Raw genomic sequence first — 20,728 nt, 5'->3', positions numbered from 1 at the left:
GCAAATTTCTAACTCTCTATAAGCCTCTTCCTTTGTAAAAGGGGGAAAAACTTACAGAGAATTATGTGAATATTAAATAAGGAATGTGAAAAACTTTAAAACAATTTTTTAATTTATTATGAGAGAGAGAAAGAGAGAGAGAGAGAACCCAGCACAGAACCCCACACAGGGCTTCATCCCATGAACTGTGAGATCATTACCTGAGCTGAAATCAAGAGTTGAATGCTTAACTGACTGAGCTACCCAGGTGCCCCAGGAATGTGAAAAACTTAACACAGTATTCCAGTAAGCGGCAGAATTAGAACTACGTTTGCCCTTCTAAAGCTGGTATTCAAAAAGCCTTATAGAGAAAGAAACTTTCTGGTAGAATAAAGAAGAGATAATGTGAGAGTCCAAAGAGAGAAAGAAACAGTGATCTCTGCTTGGTGTAATCCACTTTCCAATGTCCTTTACTGTATTTTATAGCATTCTATCTTTCCGACCAACGTATATGCTAAGTTTTTTTATTCTCTTTTTATAGACAAAGAAATCATGACTCAGAAAAGTTAGCTGACTTTTGTTAGTCAGACAGCTAATAGTGGAGGCACTGTGCTAAAAACATTAGGTTTTTCCCATTCTAATGACCTTGCCCTTTTCCACTCTGAAAATCCAATTCAAACCTTAATCACATTACAGTTTTCATTAAAATATTGTATAAAGGGCTTCCACTACAGAGTAAGAAAACTGATGTCATAGCCAAATCTTTCAAATTTTATTTTTGCTTTTCCATTTGACTTAACAGATTTTTCTTCTTTCTTTCTAGAATCAATCTTTCTCCTTCTCTCCCTAAATTCCTCTCTCTCTCCATGTCTTCATCTCTGTCTCTGTGTCTCTTTCTCTCTCCTTGCTGCCTTCAGATCCCTGTAGTTAACATCAAGTAGAAAACAAATGACTCAGCAAGCTGGATGTTAATCGTAATGGTTTATTTTTTCTTAAAGGGGAAAAAAAAGATCTTAGCAGCATATCTAGAAAGAAGGGAATGAAAATTTTAAGCCTCTTGTAGGAAAAGCATCATAGATATACATAGCCTATATAGCAGTTTTTAGTTCAACCATGCAAAAAAAAAAAGAGGCCCCGACTCACAGCAGAGCTTAAATAAATCTCTACATACCATTTATGCTCACATGAACAAGCTATTTTTTCTTCCTATGTTTAATGCCTATAGGAAATCCAGGCTAGTACTGACTTTGTCAAATTTGATCCCTTGCCTCTGTCTAACTCTTGATCTGCATATATATGGCTTTTTAATTTTTATTCACAAAAACAAAGGGCTCAGAACTCATTGTTTCCATTTTGAGCCATATGACCTGAATTTGGATGATATTGGTCACAACAGGCTAGATTGTACTTCAGTAACAAACACCTTCATATTCATAATGGCTTAATATAATAAAAGTTGGTTCTTTTACTTGCTGTTTGTCTGATACAAATTAGCAGGGCCTTTCTTCATCATAATCAGTAATGGATTTCCATGAATGGAAACTCCCGTGTGGGCTTCCATGATTGTCATCATGAAGAGAAAGGAGGAATCGGCCAAGCACAGGAACTTAAATGCTAACACTGGAAGAGACATACATCACTCCTGCTCATGTTTAACCACGCAAACAAGTTATCTGGCCTCTCTTACTTTAGGGAGTGGTGAAGTGGATCTCCCATATTCCTGGAGAAATAGAGCTGAAATTTTTATGAACATCTCTAATAACTAGCCCAGATGGCCTCTCTGATGATTAGGTAGGATTCTTGCCTCTCCTGGACCAATGACAAAATAGGTTCCTGGCCAATTTACTTTTCTTTTGGGTAAATTAACTTCTCTTGGGGAAAAAAAAATGATGCCATATCTTATTATACAGCTTAGAGGTTAACATGTATGAGGAGTACAAATGTTTCAGTGCTTTGAATATTTTAAAATAGAATTTTATTTTTCAAATGATACGTGTTTGGAGATAATACCCAAAAGGTAGGCAAGGTTCCTTTTCAGTTCATTCTTGCTTCTACTGTTATCTGAAAAGGGTCTCACATTGCTTGTTCTCTCTCTCTCTCTGTCTCTCTTTTTGGAACATGTCAGGAGATATTAGATCTGTTGTTTTATTTAACCTCTAATCTATAATGATGGCTGAGTTCCAGGCAGTTAAAACTTCATTCATATTAGAGATGAGAAATTTAGCTTTCCAAGGTGGACTGACCCTTCAAATATGTAAATTTATTTTAAGAAACTGCATGTATGTATCTAAATTTTAGCAAAACACAGGTCCTCTTTTGATATCCTAAAAAGAGTTTATCATATCTTCTACCATATAGGCTTGAGATAACTTGATCCAGAAAACTGGACACACTATATGGAAGCAGTTTCTAGAACAGTTCTGTCCAGTAGAATTTTCTGTGATGCCAGAAAATATTCTATAGCTGCATTGTTCAGTTGGGGTAGCCACTAGCCACATGTAGCTATTTAACACTTGATACGTGGTTAGTGTGACTGAGGAACTGCATTTTGAATTTTGTTTAATTTTAATTAATTTAAATTTGAATGTTAATAGCCACATGTGGCTAGTGACTGCTGTATTGAGTAGTACATTTCTAGAAGTTGGGCTTTCAACAAATGTTTATTATTGTTGAATTTTAAAAAAACATGAAAATGCATCCTTAACTTGAAACAAAAGAAACTTGTGTGTGCATCTCTGGTCTGTATGCTGAAAACCTGAGACTGCCACAGGGATAGTTTCTAATTCTGGGATATGGGCATCTCGAGATTCTATCAACCTGCAGAATCATTTCTTTGGGAGTGGACTCGGGGTTAGGCCATCCTGGGTGTCAGTGTTGGACCATGGGATGGGTGGAGGGAATGTCAGCGATTGTTCTAGAGCAGAACTATAATGCCAGTCATTGTGGTGGCCTTAATATCTTCTCCTGTTAAGGCCATGGGCTCAGTCCGCTTGTGCTGAAAAAGATCTGAGCTTCACAAACACACAATCATCTCTTTACCTACTCTCACTACCATCCTTCTGCCACACCAGTGGGGTTCAAAGTTGATAGTTTTACCTCCTTCACCTCCATTTAATAAACCTTCCCCATCATTCTGTGAAATGATAAATGCTGTTTCTTAAAACTTTTCTAAAGCATTAAACAAACATAATTTTACCATTATCCTCCCCCCATACAGACACAAAAATCAAACCATATAGATCATGCCTCCTCAATATAGATATTTGGGAATGAGCACTGACCACCAACATCAAGACAAAGCAGTTGGGAATATATCCTCTTTTCTGATTTGTTCAGGATCTCCAATCCTTAGTAGATGCCATCCACTGTGCTGAGTGCTGAGGGTATAGAGGGGAATTACACAAGGTCCCTCTTTCAGGGAGCTCCCAGCAACTAGTAAGACATAGACATGTAAAGAGTTAATTCATGATAAAACATAGTGGTAGTATGAGGTACTAGGGAACACAGGATAAGCAGTGACACAATAGGAATATTCAAAGTAAGATTATTATTTCCCTTAGTTACTTGGAATTCAAAGAAAGAAATATATCCAAAAATGTTTATGGCTGACACTGGCTCAGTATTATTCAATCCTTTTCCTTCTTTATAGTCTCACAGATTACATTATCCAACCTCACTTTTATTTCGTCTGGGGCCATGCATTCTGGCCACAAGATTCTGGACAATGCATCTTCCAAGACTGACATGTCTGCTATAAAACCTCCTGTTTTATTATTCATGTTCTCTCTTATAGAAACCATGGAAGCCAAATGCAGGGGACACTAGCACCATAAAATGAATGAAGCTGAGTGCTTGAAACACTGCTAGGAGGAGACACCAGGAACACCTCATGAATCTAATTGGAGCATTATGTAAGAAATAAGCTTTTATGGTGTTAAGCCACTATAATTTCGGGGATTTTTTGTTATAATATCAATTGTCCTTACCAATACATTGTCCATTTGGCTTTAACTTGGATATCAGATATAATCACAGAATTTTAGAACCTAGAAAGCTCTCAGTCTATTTAATCTCTTTATTTCACAGAAGAAGAAATGAAGCAACTTGCCCAAGTTCATACAGCCAGTTTTGGGATATAGCAAGACTAGTATCCAATTCTCAGGCAAAAGCTGGTTCCCCAAGGCCAAACTTGCCTCTATTAGTCTATACGTACTGTTCAGCATTTTTGTATGACTGCATGAAACGTAAACAGATGGAATTTTATGGAAAATGAAAGTCGTCTCTATGAGGAAAGGAACATAGAGATTTGTCAAAAGGGATGTATTTTGATATTTGCATAAAGTGCTGAATTTAAAAACATGGCTAGATTTATTTATCAGGACAATTTTAGGTTTATCATCAGAAAAGTGCCTTATGATTTCATTTTTTGTTTGTTTGTTTGTTTCGCTATGCCTGGTATTTGAATTTATCCATTGCCAAGAGGTGAGAGGTTGAAATTCTTTGAGTACAACATATGGGTTCATCAATTTCTGAGAAAAATAGGCTGTAACCTTGCTGACCTTCAATGTCATGAGATTGAACTCTGAGTTTCCTAGCCCATGGACTAAATCTATAGCACCTATAATTTCTAGGATAAAATGGGACAAAATAACACAGGATAATTGAATTGCTGTGACAGATGCTGTTGCTTACATGATCAAATTCTTTTCTCCCCTTCTATCACAGATACCAAATCTTGATACATTTGTGTGGCAACAAGCCTAGTCCAGGTGATGAATGGTGATGAATGCAGACCAGACGTGGCAGTTGTGGTCTCCTTAGCAAATGATTTGTCTAGAAGTAGGAGTAGAACCAAATTATGACCAATGAAATATAACTAAAAATTTGCTGCAGGCTTTTGGGAAATATTTTGCTCTTTGCTAAGAAGGAGGTGCTAAGGAAAAACCATTATTTTATGACCCTTTCTTCCTACATCTGGATTTATTTCCATGAGGACATGACTCTGGGAGCTGCAACCACAGTCCAAGGGTGGGAAACAACCAGTTGTGAGTTGGGGCATGTTGTTTTTCATATCTCTTTACAACACTCCCTCCCAACAAGTGCACACTTGCTTGGTAATCAAGTCACTGGATTGAGGGATTAAGGATTAGGCCTTGTAAATGTTCCCAGTAGGTTAATTTTGTTCCAGTCCCCTACTGTATTTTTTTTTAAACAAATTAGCCTCGCTATCATGTTTCCATCCCTTTATCTGCTCTGAAAAATAATTATACAGATAATATTTATCCTCAAGTTTCTCAAACTTGAGGTAATTGGGGTAATAAAAATCTATCTGACATTGTTATTGAAGGGATTGTATTAAATTCATTTATTCAACTAGTATTTCCTGAGTGCCTAGTGTGGGAGAGAAATTGTGGTAAGCATTGATGATATTAAATGAACAAAGTAACCACAGTCTCCTGCCCTCATGCAACTTCTGATCTGGTAGAAAAGACAGGCAAAAAAATAAGAAAAGAAAAGAGAAAAAAGAAAAAAGAAAGGAATTGTTAAGTAAATATACAAAGAATAAGAAATTGTAACAATTTCAATGAGTTGGACAGGATGGGCTGATGGAGGAAAATGAGTGGAGCAGGAATACCACTTGAGAGTGTCCACAGAAGACCTCCAAGAGGTGGTGAGATTTAACCTGAGAAGGATGTAATAGATCCTACCAGATTAAGAACAAAAAGCAAGGGAAGAGGTTTGTAGCAGACAGAACAGCAAGAATGGCAGTCTTGAGATGTGAGGGATTTGGTTGTTCAGGGAGAAGCAAGAAGGCCAATGGACTGGGATATGGTGAGTTAAAGGGAGAGGGGCAGGAGGTGAGATTGGAGAGAATGACAGGGGCTTGGTCATGTAGGATTTTACAGGCCATGATAAGAAATTTGGATTTGATTTTAATCATGATGGGAAGTCTTTGAAGAGTTTTAAGCAGGTTAGTGACATGATCTTGTAGAATTTTTAAAGCCAAAATTAACTTTTGTGTGAAAAGGGGTTGGAGAAGTTTAGCAGTAGAGTGGGGAAGATCAGATAGGAGCTTACTGTATCGCTATAAGCAAGAGACAGAAGAGGCTTAGACAGGGAGAAGTGATGTTAGAGGTGCTGGAAAGAAGTGTAGATTCAAGACAAATTTAGAAAGGAGAGTCAACAAGATTTGCTGATGTATTGAGTGTGAGAGGTAAGGGAAAGGAAGAATTAAAGATAGCTTTCAGATTTTGTGTTTGAATATCTGGATATATAGTGGAGCTACTTTCCAAGAGGAAAAGATTGAAAAAGGGAGGTTTTGTATGTGGGGGTAAAAATCAACAGTATAGTGTAGATTTTTTTTTTAAGATGGCTGTGGACCATTTATATGGAGATGCCAGGCTGGTAGTTGAATGTATGTCTATATATAAGTCTAAACTGGTATATCAGCTAATGCTGTGTAACAAACCACTCCAAAAGTCAGCAGCTTAAACAATAACTATTTCTTCAGGTTGGCAACTTACCCTGGGTTAAGCTGGGAGTCTTATTTGGTCTCACTTGGGTTCCCTAATGGATTGGTGGTCAGCTGCAAGTTGGCTAGGTGGTTTGCTTCTAGGGGTTGGTTGATTGTCAGTTGGTGTAATGATCTCCATGGTTTTTCATTCTTTAATGGGCTGCCTTGGGCTTACTCATATAATAGAGAGAAGGTTCCAAGAGTAAGAAAAGCCTTAGGGGCACCTGGCTGGCTCAGTCGGTTAAGCATCCAACTTCAGTTCAGGTCATGATCTCACCATTCGTGGGTTCAAGCCCTGCATTGGGCTCTGTGCTGGAGCCTGCTTGGATTCTGTGTCTCCCTCTCTCTCTGTTCCTCCATCACTCACGTTCTGTTTCTCTGTCTCTCTCTCAAACATATATAAAGAATAAAAAAAAAAAAAGAAGAGACTTAAACTCACAATTGGTATACCATCACTTCCCCAGTATTCTATTTACCAAGGAGAGATACAAGGCCAGCCCAATTCAGTGGGTGGAAAAAAAGACTCTACCTCATGATGGGAGCAGTTGCAAAGTCACATTGCAAAGGGGTAGGGCTTCCAAGAGGCTATTAACTGGGCCATCACTGCCATTAATTGACTATATTATAGGTTATAATTTGAGTCTTCAGCACATAGATATTAGTTAAAAACGTGAAAACAGTTGAGTTCAGAGTGAAAGAATAGATGAAGAAGAGTCTCAAGAAATTCCATTTGGCCGATGAGGTTGGGGCCAGCAAAAAGACTCAGAAGGTCAGTGATCTAGAAGGTGAAGTAGGAAATAGAAGCATATAAAGAAGAAATTGGTTTGTATTAATGTTTAATAAACTGAGTCTGAATATAGCTCATGTTCATTTATTGAAGGTGTCCTCAGTTCAGGGCATTTAGCTAGCTCTGTGGTAGAAAAAATGAGGTATAAACTATGGTCCCACTGTAGAAACCATGTTGAATGTATAATTTAGTTGGAGGGAATAGCCTCATGCTTACATAAAGTTAATAACAATGTAGGACAATTATACAGGAGTTTCTCAAGAACCCACCACTGAGAATCCTTTAGCAAGGTAAAAGTCTATCCTTTGGCTGGTTACATGGATGTTTTTAGTTTGTGAAAAGTTCCTCAAATCATACACTTATTATTTGTGTAATCTTCCATGTATAAGTTATACTGCAATAAAAAGTTTTTTTAAGCTACCTCAACCCTCTTGAACCTGATAGCTATTTAGTTTGACTAAACATACTAAATGTCTTTTCATAGGAACTCACTTTTGTTACATTTATTTACGTATGTGTGATATATTCATGTATATTTCAGAACCAAAATTTAGAAAAAGAGGCTTGAGGATAAAGAAAATAAATATTTTCTCCTTATATGTAATTCAATCACAATGGATTTTAAAAACTTTCATCTGAATAATGCTGCAAAAAAAATATTTTGTCTTTTACCCTGGCTTAAAAGAACGCCCAAATGTAAAAGTAAGTTAGTTCTCTGTTTCAACATGCATTGTACTTTTAATATAAGAGCAAAACAAATACAAATAGAGGAGAAAATATTTTTTGTTATGAATTTATGGTAACAAAAAGAAGCCTCTTCTGAATAAGACAACTGAAGAAAAAACTTAAGAGCAGTTAGAAAGAAAAGACTGCAGGGAAAAAAAAAAAAAGGCCAAATCAGACAGGGGCTTGCTGGGAAAACTGGAATGGGGACAAATTGGCTGGGGCAAAAAGAGAAAGTAGTTTTTATAAAATTGCCTGTAGAAATCATCATACTATCTAGAGTTGGTTTGAATGATTTAGGGATGCTACGGAGGAAGGATGGCAAGACAGCCCAAATCCTCAGAATACTTGCATCATGTTCCATGATCAAAAGATGAAATGATCTCTTATAATTAGTGCAACTAAAAACTTACGATTAGCTACATATCCGTAGTCTGTGAGCATGGTCAATGACTAAACTCTAATTTTGTTGGCTGAATTGCAAAGCACTTAGAGATGATGAGATATAAGGACCCTTAATTCATGAGGAAACGGAGACCTACAGAGACTAAATAATTTGCCAAAGACTAACTGAAGAGCTAATAACACAGAGGTAAAGGGCTACTCAGAATTAACCACCTCAAAGTCTAAACAGATAGGCTTGCTGAGTTCTTGTAGGTAGGTAAACCATGCAAAAAAAAAACCTGACTTTGTGGAAAGATGCCATTGGTGTGGACTTTTTTTCATATTGGGCAAGGCCTGTGACCAGAAGCAGTGGAAATGCCAAAGGAAGTACTTTACAAGGGGTACCAATTTCTGTAAGAGTCAGTGTGGCAGTTAAAAAATAATGGCCATAAATTCTTTGACACTCCTTTCACTGATTGCTTAATGGTCCATGTTACCTTGGATCTAGGTTGGCTTGTGATTGTCACCTGAACAACAAATTGGGAAGCAAGAATAAAAGCCAAGACACCTGCTCAAAGGCTCTTGCTGCCATACGGAATGATGGCAGCTTGGACTAAAGGGGAATGATTTTAGAGATGGAAAAAAGTAAAGAACTTCTAAATACATTTTGGAAGTAGAATTAACTAGATTTGATGACAGAATGGATATTGGAGGGTATGGCTTAAGCAATTAAATAGTGCTAATTTCCCTAGGTGAGAAAAAAACTACATATAGAACCCAAAAGTTCTATTTTTGCCATGTTCCATTTGGGATGACCATGAGATTTTTTTTCTATTGGTGGTTGTATACCAAGTGGGCAATTGGATCTATAAGCCTGGGGCCAGGGGAGAGATCAGAGCTAGATATAGAATTTCTTTTATTACACAAAAATGAGGGTTTTTTTTAACTTGAATTATTCTTTTGACACAGCTATGTTGATCTTTCCCCAAACTTATGAATCTCAATATCCTCCTCCATGCTTTTGCACACAGCACTGGGGTCATCTTCCTCCATATTTGTTTTTGTACCTATAAAGATTTTCTTTAGTCCTTTTCTTTTGTGAAGTAAAGCAAAGCCTAACCAGATTTCTGGGTTTTTAGCCATGGCATTAAAAAAACATCAAGCAAGATCTGTAGTGTAAATGGTTCCATGCCATACATTTGTAGTTTCACAGCACTCTCTGGAAGTTCAAAAGAAAGCCTGGAGACTCAAAGTCTGAGAAAAAGGTGGTGCTCCTCATCAGTTTTGCCTATAAATTCTGTAACCCAATGCAGCAGATTACATCAATTTTTCAGTCTATAAAAGCCTCAAGTGATGGCTGCTCTTCCAGGTCTAATAACTCCCCATGGGACTATAGTGCTGGTTGTTCCCCTGCTCCAAAATCCACTCTGTCCTTCTCTCAGAATTACCTTTGTTTTCCCACTAGGTCATTTCTATTTCCTCAAGCTTGTTAGCCTGACCCCATTAAGTCATAGCTTTAGAAAGAAACACCTGTTTAACTCCTTTCCTCAGAAATAATTTCCACCATTTCTGCAATCTTTGTAATTTATCCTTGTCAGAGAAGATCAAAATACTAAAAAGAGTAGAAAAGGATGCTTTCCTCCAAGACATCACATGTCTATGTCTATGGATTCCCACCCTTAGGAACCTAACTGGGGAATGCCACATTCATAACATAATGAGATAGGTTCTATACAGTAAGTCAGGAAAAGGGCAGTGAGTCAGTGGCAATAATTTTGCCCCTTTAGAAGACTAGAGCCATATTATCACCAGAGGGAAAAGCATCATTTCTCACAAATGGTTAAGATCACAGACTCTGGGGGCTGACAAATGTGAGTGTATAATCCCAGTCTGACTCTTGAGTGACTGTCTGACGTTGAGTACAACCATTTAATATTCCTATAAAATGTTCCACTCATCAAGATTGTTGCACTTCTAGTTCGTATTTACCCTTCAAATCTTAACTCAAATGTCCCTCCTCTTGGAAGCCTCCTCTGCCTGCTTTCTCATTTAAGGAAACTACCCCAATCTCTTGGCCTCATTCATTACTGAATATATGTTTTTCCTTGTACTCAAGAGAATTATTTGTAATTATATTATTTACAGTGTTTTTTTATATGCTCATTTATGATTCAGTCGCTCCATTGTCCCTAGCTCAGAATAGATGCTCAATTAATGAAATATCTGACCAAGGCCAAGATCACCAGCCACTCTGGTAGGAAAACTCAATCTAATTATTTGCTGTCCTCTGCCACGCACTATCCAATAGAAAATAATGCAAGTCATTTATGCAGTTTTAAATTTTTTTCTTAAACTCTTTTTAAAAATTAAAAAAAAAATCTTTTTTTCGTTTTTGAGAGACAAACAGAGTGTGAGTGGGGGAGGAAGAGAGAGAGAATCCAAAGTAGGCTCCAGACTCCAAGCTGTCAGCACAGAGCCCATTGCAGGGCTTGAACTCACAAACTGTGAGATCATCAACTGACCTGAAGTCAGACACTTAACCGAATGAGCCACCCAGGTGCCCCTAAACTCTTTTTTAAGTTTATTTATTTTTGAGAGAGAGCAAGCACAAGTGGGGGAGGGCCAGAGAGAGAGAGAGGGAGACACAGAAGCTGAAGCAGGCTCCCGGCTATGAGATGTCAACACAGAGCCTGACGCGGGGCTTGAACTCAGGAACCGTGAGAACATGACCTGAGTCAAAGTCGAACGCTTAACTGACTGAGTCACCCACGTGCCCCAGTTTTAAATTTTCTAGTCACTACATTAAAGAAGTAAAAAGAAACAGATAAAAAAAATTATAATGTATTCTGTTTACCCAACATATCCAAATATCATTTAAACTTGTAATCAATATAAATATAAAAATTACTAATGTAAAAATTATTAATGAAATAGTTTACATTCTCTCTTTTTTTGTAGTAAGTCTTTAAAATATGCTAAGTATTTGACACAGCATATCTTAATTCAAGTGTTAAATTCTCACAGGAAATCCTTGATGTGTATTTCAATTTCATACTTTGTGGTCGACAAAGGAATTCACATGCCCAAGTTGTTCCAAATATGCATAAGCATTTTCCAATACTTGAATCAAGTATCAGATCTTAAATGTAAGCTTAAATAAATTAAAATGAAATAAAATAAAGAATTCAGTTTCTAATTATAGTAGACACATTTCAAGTGCTTAATAGCCACAAATGGCTAGTGGCTACCATATTATAGCTCTAGACCGTTTGCCAAATTTATCTTGTAGAAAAGTATCCTTACTAATCAATTAGATTATATTATTCCAAAAGGAAGAAGAGAAAGGAACTTAAACATATTAAGTGGAGGTGTTTGTCAGGAATTTTGGCAAGTATTTCCCAAATAACCTTTCTAATAAGCTTATGAGGCTGATTTCATTGTCCCTATTTTATATATTAGGAAAATGAAAGCTGAGAGAGAGAACTTGCTGTAAGTGCAAGGCATCTTTCTCTCCGGTGCCTTCCAAATGATAAGAGTATGCAAAGGCGTTCTCACCCTCAGCTTTCTGTCCTCTTCCCCGTGTCTTTCTGTGCACTCCACCAAACATTCAAGAGCACTCTCAGCCTGTTTTGCTCAGTACAAAACAGGCTTTCTTTTTCCCGCTCCTTGTAGAGCCTGGGGAAGACTGGTCACAGGTGAGGCTCTATGCCCAAGGAATAGACTCAACTTCCCCCCTCCCCTGTTGAAGGGTAATTAAAGGTAGTATTCCTCCTTGAAGGTAAGGAAAAAGCTACCAACTTCATAGCCACAAACTCTCTAGAGAATAATTGAGATCATTGCCCACTGTTCTATGGGAAAGACTTTGGGCTGGGATGACCTCTGGGGTTGTGGAAACCAAGTGGACTGCGATGATTTTCAATCTTCTGCCTTCTTTAACTTGGACAATGTTCCTTCTATCCTCCTTTGGAAAAAAAAAAAAAGCAAACTGTATATTTAAAATGAGTTTGAGGTGCCCAAACATCATCCGTGTTTATGTACTCAGTTTCTCAATAAGGTTCAGGGGGAAATTTTTTGATGACTTTATATGTCTGAGATTACTATTTGCTCCTCCATATCCCTTTGCCTTTCATACTTAGTGATAAAACACCTTATTTTTAGCTGGGCACAGATCCTTCCCTAGAGAACAAACACTATATTTCTCAGCTTTCCTTGCAGCTAGCCATGGTCATGAGACTACATTTTGGCCAATGCAGTATAAAAGGAAGTGTTGTGTGAAGTTTCCTTAAAGAAATAGTCTCAACCCTTCTTCACTGCCTTCCTCCAACTGTGCAGGCTGGAATGCAAAGTTAATGGCTGGAATTTTAGGAGCTATGTTGGACCATGAGGTGGAGGCCATGTTAAAAGGATAATAGATCAACAAGAAAAAGGAACTTGGGTCTTCGGCATCACAGAGTGCCAAATCTGCCCCAGACATCTAAATCTATATTCGTCTTATGTGAGGGGGATACAACTTTTATCTTCCTTAAGGCACTGTTGTTTTACATTTTCTGTCACACGTATCTACATCCAAATCCAATGCAAACTGACATATGCTTTTCAAGTAGAAGGTTCTGGTAGAAGTGGGACTTCTGTAACTGAAATGGTCCATTAATAACACTAAAAATGGTAAACATTAAATGGGATATGTGAGGCCCCTCTTGGCCTGTTCATTATTAAGATGTATCTAATCTCTAGGCTAATCACCCATATTCATTCAGGATGTGATGTACTTCCATTAGGTCCTGAGATCAAATATCAGCCCAGAGGATCTCCACAGCATTTTCCAGATTTTTCCATTTTAACATTTTTTTTCCTGCTGATATTCCTTGATTTTTTTTTCTTTTGTTTCTCTCTCATCTTCTTCTACCTCTCCCCTGCCCCAACATTTCTACATTACATTTTCCAGTGTTAATCCTTCATAAACATGCAGACTGGCACTCATTTCCAGGGGGAGCATTTTTGTGGTTAGAGAAGGATGGCACAAGGGTTGGACAAGAAAGAGGAAAAGCCTGGCTTTCTGGACTGTCAGAGTGATGCCTAGAATGTTGGCCTCATTCCCCCAGTCTTGGTCAATAATGCATGAAAGTCACACGCAGAAAAGTATGTGTAGGAAAAAGACTAGAAGGATGTGTCCTAATTAAAAGCAATGGTTACCCCTGAGAAATGAGGTAGAAACCACACCATAGTTTTCTCATCTTATGTACTTTTGAATTATTTGCTGTTTTTTTTCCTCAGAGGAGTATCCCTTACCCTATAATTTAAGACATAGAAATAACAGTATGTTCACAGTCAAGGGGTGGTAGTGATTATAAAGTCACAGACGCCATGCAATGTTCATCTGTAGCTCTATCCAAAGGTATTCAAGGCCCAAGACTGTATTCTGGAAAACCTTAGCTCCTCCTGGATCTGCCTTTGTGCCTTCTAGGAAATTTTCTTCTCAGGAAATACTGTGGAGTTGTTGCTGGGTAGATAGTAGGAGGAACTCTGGGCCAGGCTGGGGCCATCTGTAGATAGGATCTCCATAGACTTCTGCCCAAGTACTTATTGCAGGTACTTATGAATGAACTCACTTTTATCTAGTTATCACATTGTTTTCTGAGATTTCTGAAATATCTTGATTCCTCTTATGACAGGCATTTTGCTATTCTCCTTCCAAGAGCCCATTTCTCTGTCCAGCTTCATGGTTATTGACTTGTTATTGAATACTGATTGCATTAATAGACAGATTCCCATGTCTCTCTTTATCCACGGCATAGTTAGTGACCTTCCACACTGATTCTGGGCCTGGCCATGAGATGTGTTCGATTAATGAGATAGCAACCATCTTACTGAAAAGTGCATGTGCATCTTTGCTTCCTCTCTTGGACCCTTGCACCCTCAAAAAGACATGCCTGAGCTAGCCTGCTGGAGGTATGTGAGAGATACTTGGAGCACAGCTAAGTCATCCCTACTGAGGCCACCCTCGACCAGCCAGCTGACAGCCAGCCTGGCAGAAGATAGTTGATACCTGTCAAGACCAGTCAAGACTGATCCAGGGTGCAGAGCTTCCTAGTCGAATCACAGGCTAATAAGAGATAACAAATGGTTGTTGTTTTATGACACTTTGTTTGGGGTAGCTTATTGCATAGTAATAGCTAATTGATTCAGTAACACACTTCCTTCGCTACATGTTCCCTCCCACCACCTTACCACAATCCGCTCTACCATTTACCATCTATGTGACTATATCAGTTAATTTTTTTGGTGTAACAAGCCACCCCTATTTATTCATGATTATTCATGAATCTATGTATGGGTCAGGTATGGGTTCTAGTGATTTGGGTGGAACTTGCCTGATCTTGGTGGAGTTTGCTTATGCATCTGTGGTCAGCTGGAGGTCTGGCAGGTGCTGGCTGATTTATAGTGGTGACACTGGGATGATTAGAGTCCCTCTCCATATGGTCACTCATCATCTAGCAGGCTAGCTTGAGCTTATTCACATGATGGCCACAGAGCTCCGAGAGTATGCAAGAGTGACAAGTCCTAATGTGAAAGCATTTTTTAAGCCTCTGCTTATATCATATTTGCTCTATCCCATTGTCTGAAGCAAGTCACATGGCCAAGTCCAGAGTCAGTGTGGGAAGGTAATACCAAAAGATGTAGATACAGAGAGGCATGGAAAAAATTGGGGTCACTAGGCAACTGATTCACCATAGTGACATCACACAATTCCTTTGGTTTTTCTGGGCCTAAGCTTCCTCCTCTAACAAATGAGGATAGTAATACTAGCCTGTTATAAGTTGAATTGTGTCCCACCAGCAGATGTAGAAGTTCTAACTCCTGGTACCTGTGAAAGGGAGGAACCTAATTTGGAAATAGGATCTTTGTAGATGAAATCAGGTGATGATGAAGTTATCAAGATGGGCCCTAATCCAAGTATAATCAGCATTTTTATAAAAAGAGGAAAACACCATATGAAGACAGAGACACAGGGAGAATACCATGGAAGGATGAAGGTAGATATTAGCACGATACAGCTGTAAGCTCACGAATACCAAGGATTCAAGGATTGGCAGCCATCACTGGTAGCTAGAAAGAGGCAAGGAAAAATTCTACCTAGAGTCTCAGAGGGAATATGATCCTGCCAACACCTTGGTTTTGGCCTTCTAACCTCCCGGAACTGTGAGGCAATATATCTCTGCTGTTTGAAGCCACCTTGTTTGTAGTGCTTTTTTACAGCAGCTCTAGAAAACTAACACAGATCCCAACTCCCCTGGCACAGCTTTTATCGAGGGTCAATGAGAACAGCAGCTGCCGAAGGATGGACTCTAGTTCTACCAATGGTTATTCTGAGATAATGCTTATCCTATCTTATGCTGGCAGGAAGCTGGTCAAGTAGGTATGGGCCTGTACAGCTGCTGCAGCATCAGAGCTGCCTCAGGCCTCTGGTTTTAGGGGCCTCGTGATTTCCAAGGGAGGAAAAGGCCAGCATTGCTTGTCCTGTCAGCCTCCCTCCTGGTTTCGTGTCAGCTCCCCAGGCTCCTGACAGACACCTGGCCTGGCCAACCCTTCAGCATGCAATGGGGCATGCCTGCAGAGCCTGGGATGTTTCCCTTTGCTGAAGGAGAAGCCCTGTGCTCTGATTGCTGGCCTTGTTCCCAAGTAGCTTTAGTTCCGGGAACATTCCAGGAAGACAAGGGCTAAATTTACTCTCCCTTACCTTGTGACTCCTATTCTGTGTCCTCCCTTCTGACTCTTATTATTCAGGGAACTTGGTTCTCTGCACTGCTAGAGGCAGTAGTAGTGACTTTTGCAGCCAAACACAGGCAGGAAAAAGCTCCCCTCTCCTGTGGGAAGTCTTGCATCTATCTCCCTAGGCATTTTATGGGGCTGGGTACATGAAAGTGCTCCAAGAATGCACCACATTTCTTCCAGAATGCTCCCTGAGGCCTCCTACCACCCTAACATTGCTCATTCTGTTCTCTTCAACTAGAAGGGGCTTTCTTCCTATGTACCTGTTGAAGTGGTTCATAAGCTTTGAGAACTTAAAGCATGGGTCAGAATGGAGAGAACATAGAATTTGAGACAAAAGACCTGAGTTTGAGATTTATATTCAACACTTACTGTGTTTCTTTGAGCAAATCACTTAACATCTCTGTACCCAGATATTGCTATCATCATTATTACCTGGTGAAGAGAGTAACTTTATTCTGAGAATCCACTAAGATAATGGATCTGAATATGTTAAATTGCATAGGAATTATTCAGTTTAGAAAGAGAAAATTCACTCATTCATTCATCCAACTAATTATTATTGGAAGTCTATGTTTGTGCTAGGTCCTCTGGTGGATGTTGGAGATAAAGTTCTGAACAATACAGCTGAACTTTCTACCTGCATCATTCTTACATTCTAGCGCAGGATGTGGGAAATCAACCAGCAAAACAACTCAAATAGGCATAATTACAAATCAGTAGATAAAATTATAATAATTTCTAAAAAGGAAACCAATATAATAGGAAACCAGAGAATTACTGGGGAAAAGCCATTTGGACTGGATGTTAAGCAACATGGACAGATTTGACATCATCTGAAATTTGAATGGTTTCATCTTCTTCTCCTGGAGGAAAAATCAGGCAAGCAGTCTGGTGTGTGTGTGTGTGTGTGTGTGTGTGTGTGTGTGCTATTTTCCTATACTGCATTCTGAATTTTGTATAGATCTGTTTGTCTTGCTGCCCCTGTACACTCTACTCATTGACTCGCTGGCATTTATATCTTCACAGGGATGGCATATCCCCCCTAGACAAATGTTGAATATCATTGTTATAAAGGAGACTCTCTCTAGTCTAGTAAATAACTGTTTAAAAAGCTAGTTCTTGTTGACAAAGAAAAAAGGAATTTTAAAATTTCAAATCTTTCCTTTACACGTTAGGAGCAAGTAGAGTCTGAACAGAAGGTTTCACAATAAATAAGAGGTAGAGAGAATTTGGTGTATATTTAAAGAGAAGTTTCAATGAGACAGAAAGGACTAGGAAGTTTCTCATTACTAAAAGAGGGAGGGAGAGAGAGAAATTGAAGGAGCAGAAGTCAGATATAAATGTACTGGTTCTTACTAGTAGATGTAAAAAAATTTTGAAGTATGTTTTTAGGGGACATTATTGTTCAACAGCAAACATCCATCATTGCTTACTTTCTTATTGGTAGAATGAACATTTTGTTAGGTGTCTATCTTTACTTCACGCGGTCTGTGTGACTAGAGAAAGTGAATTCAGCTCCAGTTACAGGGTGGAATTCAGCTCCAGTTACAGAGCTTAGTCAAAGCAAATGATGATAATCTCAACCCTCTTCATGGAAATTGGTTCAGAAATGCACGCTTTAGCCAATCAGCACAAGCCATTCCTCTGCCCATTCTTATTTGTTTTGAGCTGATCCAATGAAAAAGAAAAACCTTTTAATACAAAATCACAGGGAAGTTTTCTTCCTCTCTCTTCCATTGGTGCTGGAGGAAGTGGGCTCCCAGTATGATTTATAACCAACTTCTGAGCTAGCAGGAAACCAGTTTTAGAATGAGGCCAACAGTGTGGTTCTCAGAGTGAAGAGACAGAAAGAATGCACACGCCAGCTGATGTGATATTGCTGAGGTCTTCAGCCAAACAATCCTAATGCTAGACTTCCTTATTTGTGCTATAATAATTTTATTTCTCAGGGCACCTGGTTGGCTCAGTCACTTAAACGTCTGACTCTTGATTTTGGCTCAGAAGATGGTCTCACGATTTGTGAGTTCAAGCCCCACATCAGGCTCTGTCTCCCTCTCTCTCTCCCCCTCCCCCACTCATGCTGTTTCTCTCTCAAAATAAATAAATAAACTTAAAAAAAACAAAGAAACAAAGCCAGCATTAAAAAAATAACAATAATTGTATTTCTCTAATCTGAGTCAGACTTTCTATTATTAAGAGCCAAAAGCATCTGATTTAACACAATGGGAAAAATAACCCTCCTGTTTTGGAACAGTGCCCGAGTGGGGGGAATTATTTCTCAATTTTAATGAGCAGATGCTAGGAAAATTTCAAGATTACTGGAAGAGTCCTACACCAACAAGAAGAGGTGAAAGCAGAATAGAAAAGGGCACATGGCATTATGTGGTTAATCATCAAGAAAGCTTACACCACCTCCTTTAGCCTGAGAATGCTTTATAAGGAATTCAGAATTTCCTGCATACCCCAGGGAATGTGGGACAGAGGGGCAGGTAAGACAGTTGAAGATGTGCCTTGTGACCTGAATCAAGGGGATCCTTGTGCTAAAGGATGTGGTGATTTGTAGTAGAGGGCAGCAGGGTGGGCCACTCAAGATAAAGTTTGAATGGGAATCATTGCCATGTCCCAGAGGAGGAGCATCACCAGTAAGACCCCAAAAGAAGAACAATTCAGCCAGAGCACACCAGGAATTACACAAGACCCATCAGCATTGGATGAAATATGACTAGAGTTTGCCAGGTAAGGTGAGGTCACTAAAAATCAACAGAGAACCACAAGTAGGGAAGAATGTGAACTTCTACCTACACCCAAACCTTGTATTAGAAGGGAAGATCAGGCTATGAGACCAACTGAGAAAGAAGAGATATGATCTTGGTAGAGCATCTGGAGTTAGAAATACTTAATCATTTTCCCAAATGAGACTGCTTAATTCATTATGACAGATTGCATCATTTGCCCGATCTGGTATCCATGTCCTTTATCATGTGACTTCACAACTCCTCTTTCTAACAAGGCAGAGTCTAGGGCAGCATCTATTTCCACACCCCCGGATCTGGATTTGGCCATGTGACTTGTTTTAGTGAATAGAATGAAGCTGAAAGGCTATGTCCCAGTTCTATGTCTAGGTCTGAAAAGGCCTTCTGTGTTTCCATTTGCTTGTACTTTTGTGTCTGCCACCATCATGAAAACATGCCTAGGCTTAAAAGTTATGTGGAGGGGAGCTGAGTCACCCTGGTCATCCCAGCTGAAGTCATCTTAGATCACGTCTGACAGCCAGACATCCCCAAATGTATTAGCTCTCTCTTGCCACTGTAACCAATTACCATAATTTTAGCAGCTTAAAACAACACAAATTTATTATTATAGATCTGGAGGTCAGAAGCCTAAAATGAGTACACAGAGCAGCATTCCTTCTGCAGGCTATAGAGAAGAATTTATTTCCTTGTCTTTTCCAGCTTTTAGAGGTTGCCTATGTTTTTTTGACCCATGAATGCCTCCTTCACCTTCCAAACTAGCAGCATGGCATCTTCTCTCCTGTGTGACTTCCTGGTGATCTCCTATAAGAACACTTGTGTTTATTTATATCGGGCCCTCCCAGATACTCTAAGATCTCTTCATCTCAAGATCCTTGACTTGATCTATCTGCAAAGTCCCTCTTGTATGTAAGATAATACATTCTCAGGTTCTGGGGATGTACAACTTTGGAAACCATTATTCTACCATACCAGTTATAGGAGCAAGCCAGACCAAGATCAGCAGGTACAGATTGGTGAGAAGTAAATGTTCATTGTTTTGTGTTATTAGGGTTTTTGAAATCCTTTGTTCAGTGGCATTATTGTGCCAGTCAATAACTGATACATGGTGGCAATTGAGCTATCCTTTTCTGGCAAGTTTACAATTATAACCTGTCATTAGTTACAGTGAAAACCAAAGAGGGGGTGCCTGGCTGGCTCAGTAGCTGGAGTGTGTGACTCTTCATCTCAGGGTTGTGATTTTGAGTCCCATATTGGATGCAGAGATTTCTTAAAAGCAAAATCTTTAAAAACAAAATGAAAACCATAGTACAAATTGGGAACAAAACAGTAAATAAAGTTACTTTCTTTCATTCTTTTGGGTTTTGTTTTCTCTTTTTTCTCTCTTTTTTTTTTTACTTTTTCATTATGGAAAAAAAGAGAGCATGTAGAAAAACAAAATCATAGAAAAGAATTAAAAGGCACTTCCAATCCTACCATTTTGAGATCATTATTACCGATATTTTGGTGCATATCTATGCAGAATTTTTCAAATATTTAATACTTGAAAATTCTCTTCTATGACATCCAGTGGAAGTTTGACCTGACCCAGGAAAGTTCTCCTTCCGTCTCAAACACACAGAAATGCCAGAACAAATCTACTAGAAAATAACAGCACGAGTGAGAGAAGGTCAGAGTTACTGCATTACAAAGACTTATAAGGTTGGGAAGAAGGAAGAAGAAAGATGCAGATTAACCTGAGATTTCTTAAGTATACATCTTAAATCTTTCAGGTTAACCACTAAAATGTGGCATCTCAACCAATGGAAGAAGCCAAAG

The 20,728-nt window shown here is 38.8% G+C and overlaps 1 long non-coding RNA gene across 1 annotated transcript; it reads right to left on the bottom strand.

The window, feature by feature from the left end:
* Positions 1-861: 861 nt before the first annotated feature.
* LOC122214962 lies at positions 862-6,775 on the bottom strand. Its single transcript, XR_006200167.1, has 4 exons — positions 6,504-6,775; positions 4,672-4,812; positions 3,261-3,411; positions 862-900 (listed from the first exon to the last, which is right to left on the bottom strand). It is a non-coding gene; the product is annotated as an uncharacterized LOC122214962 (long non-coding RNA).
* Between the last annotated feature and the right edge of the window lie 13,953 nt (positions 6,776-20,728).

Source organism: Panthera leo, chromosome A3 (assembly GCF_018350215.1).
Source record: "Panthera leo isolate Ple1 chromosome A3, P.leo_Ple1_pat1.1, whole genome shotgun sequence".
NCBI lineage: Eukaryota > Metazoa > Chordata > Mammalia > Carnivora > Felidae > Panthera > Panthera leo.
The sequence above is the reverse complement of the archived record's forward strand: the minus strand, read 5'-3'. Positions and strand labels throughout refer to the sequence as shown.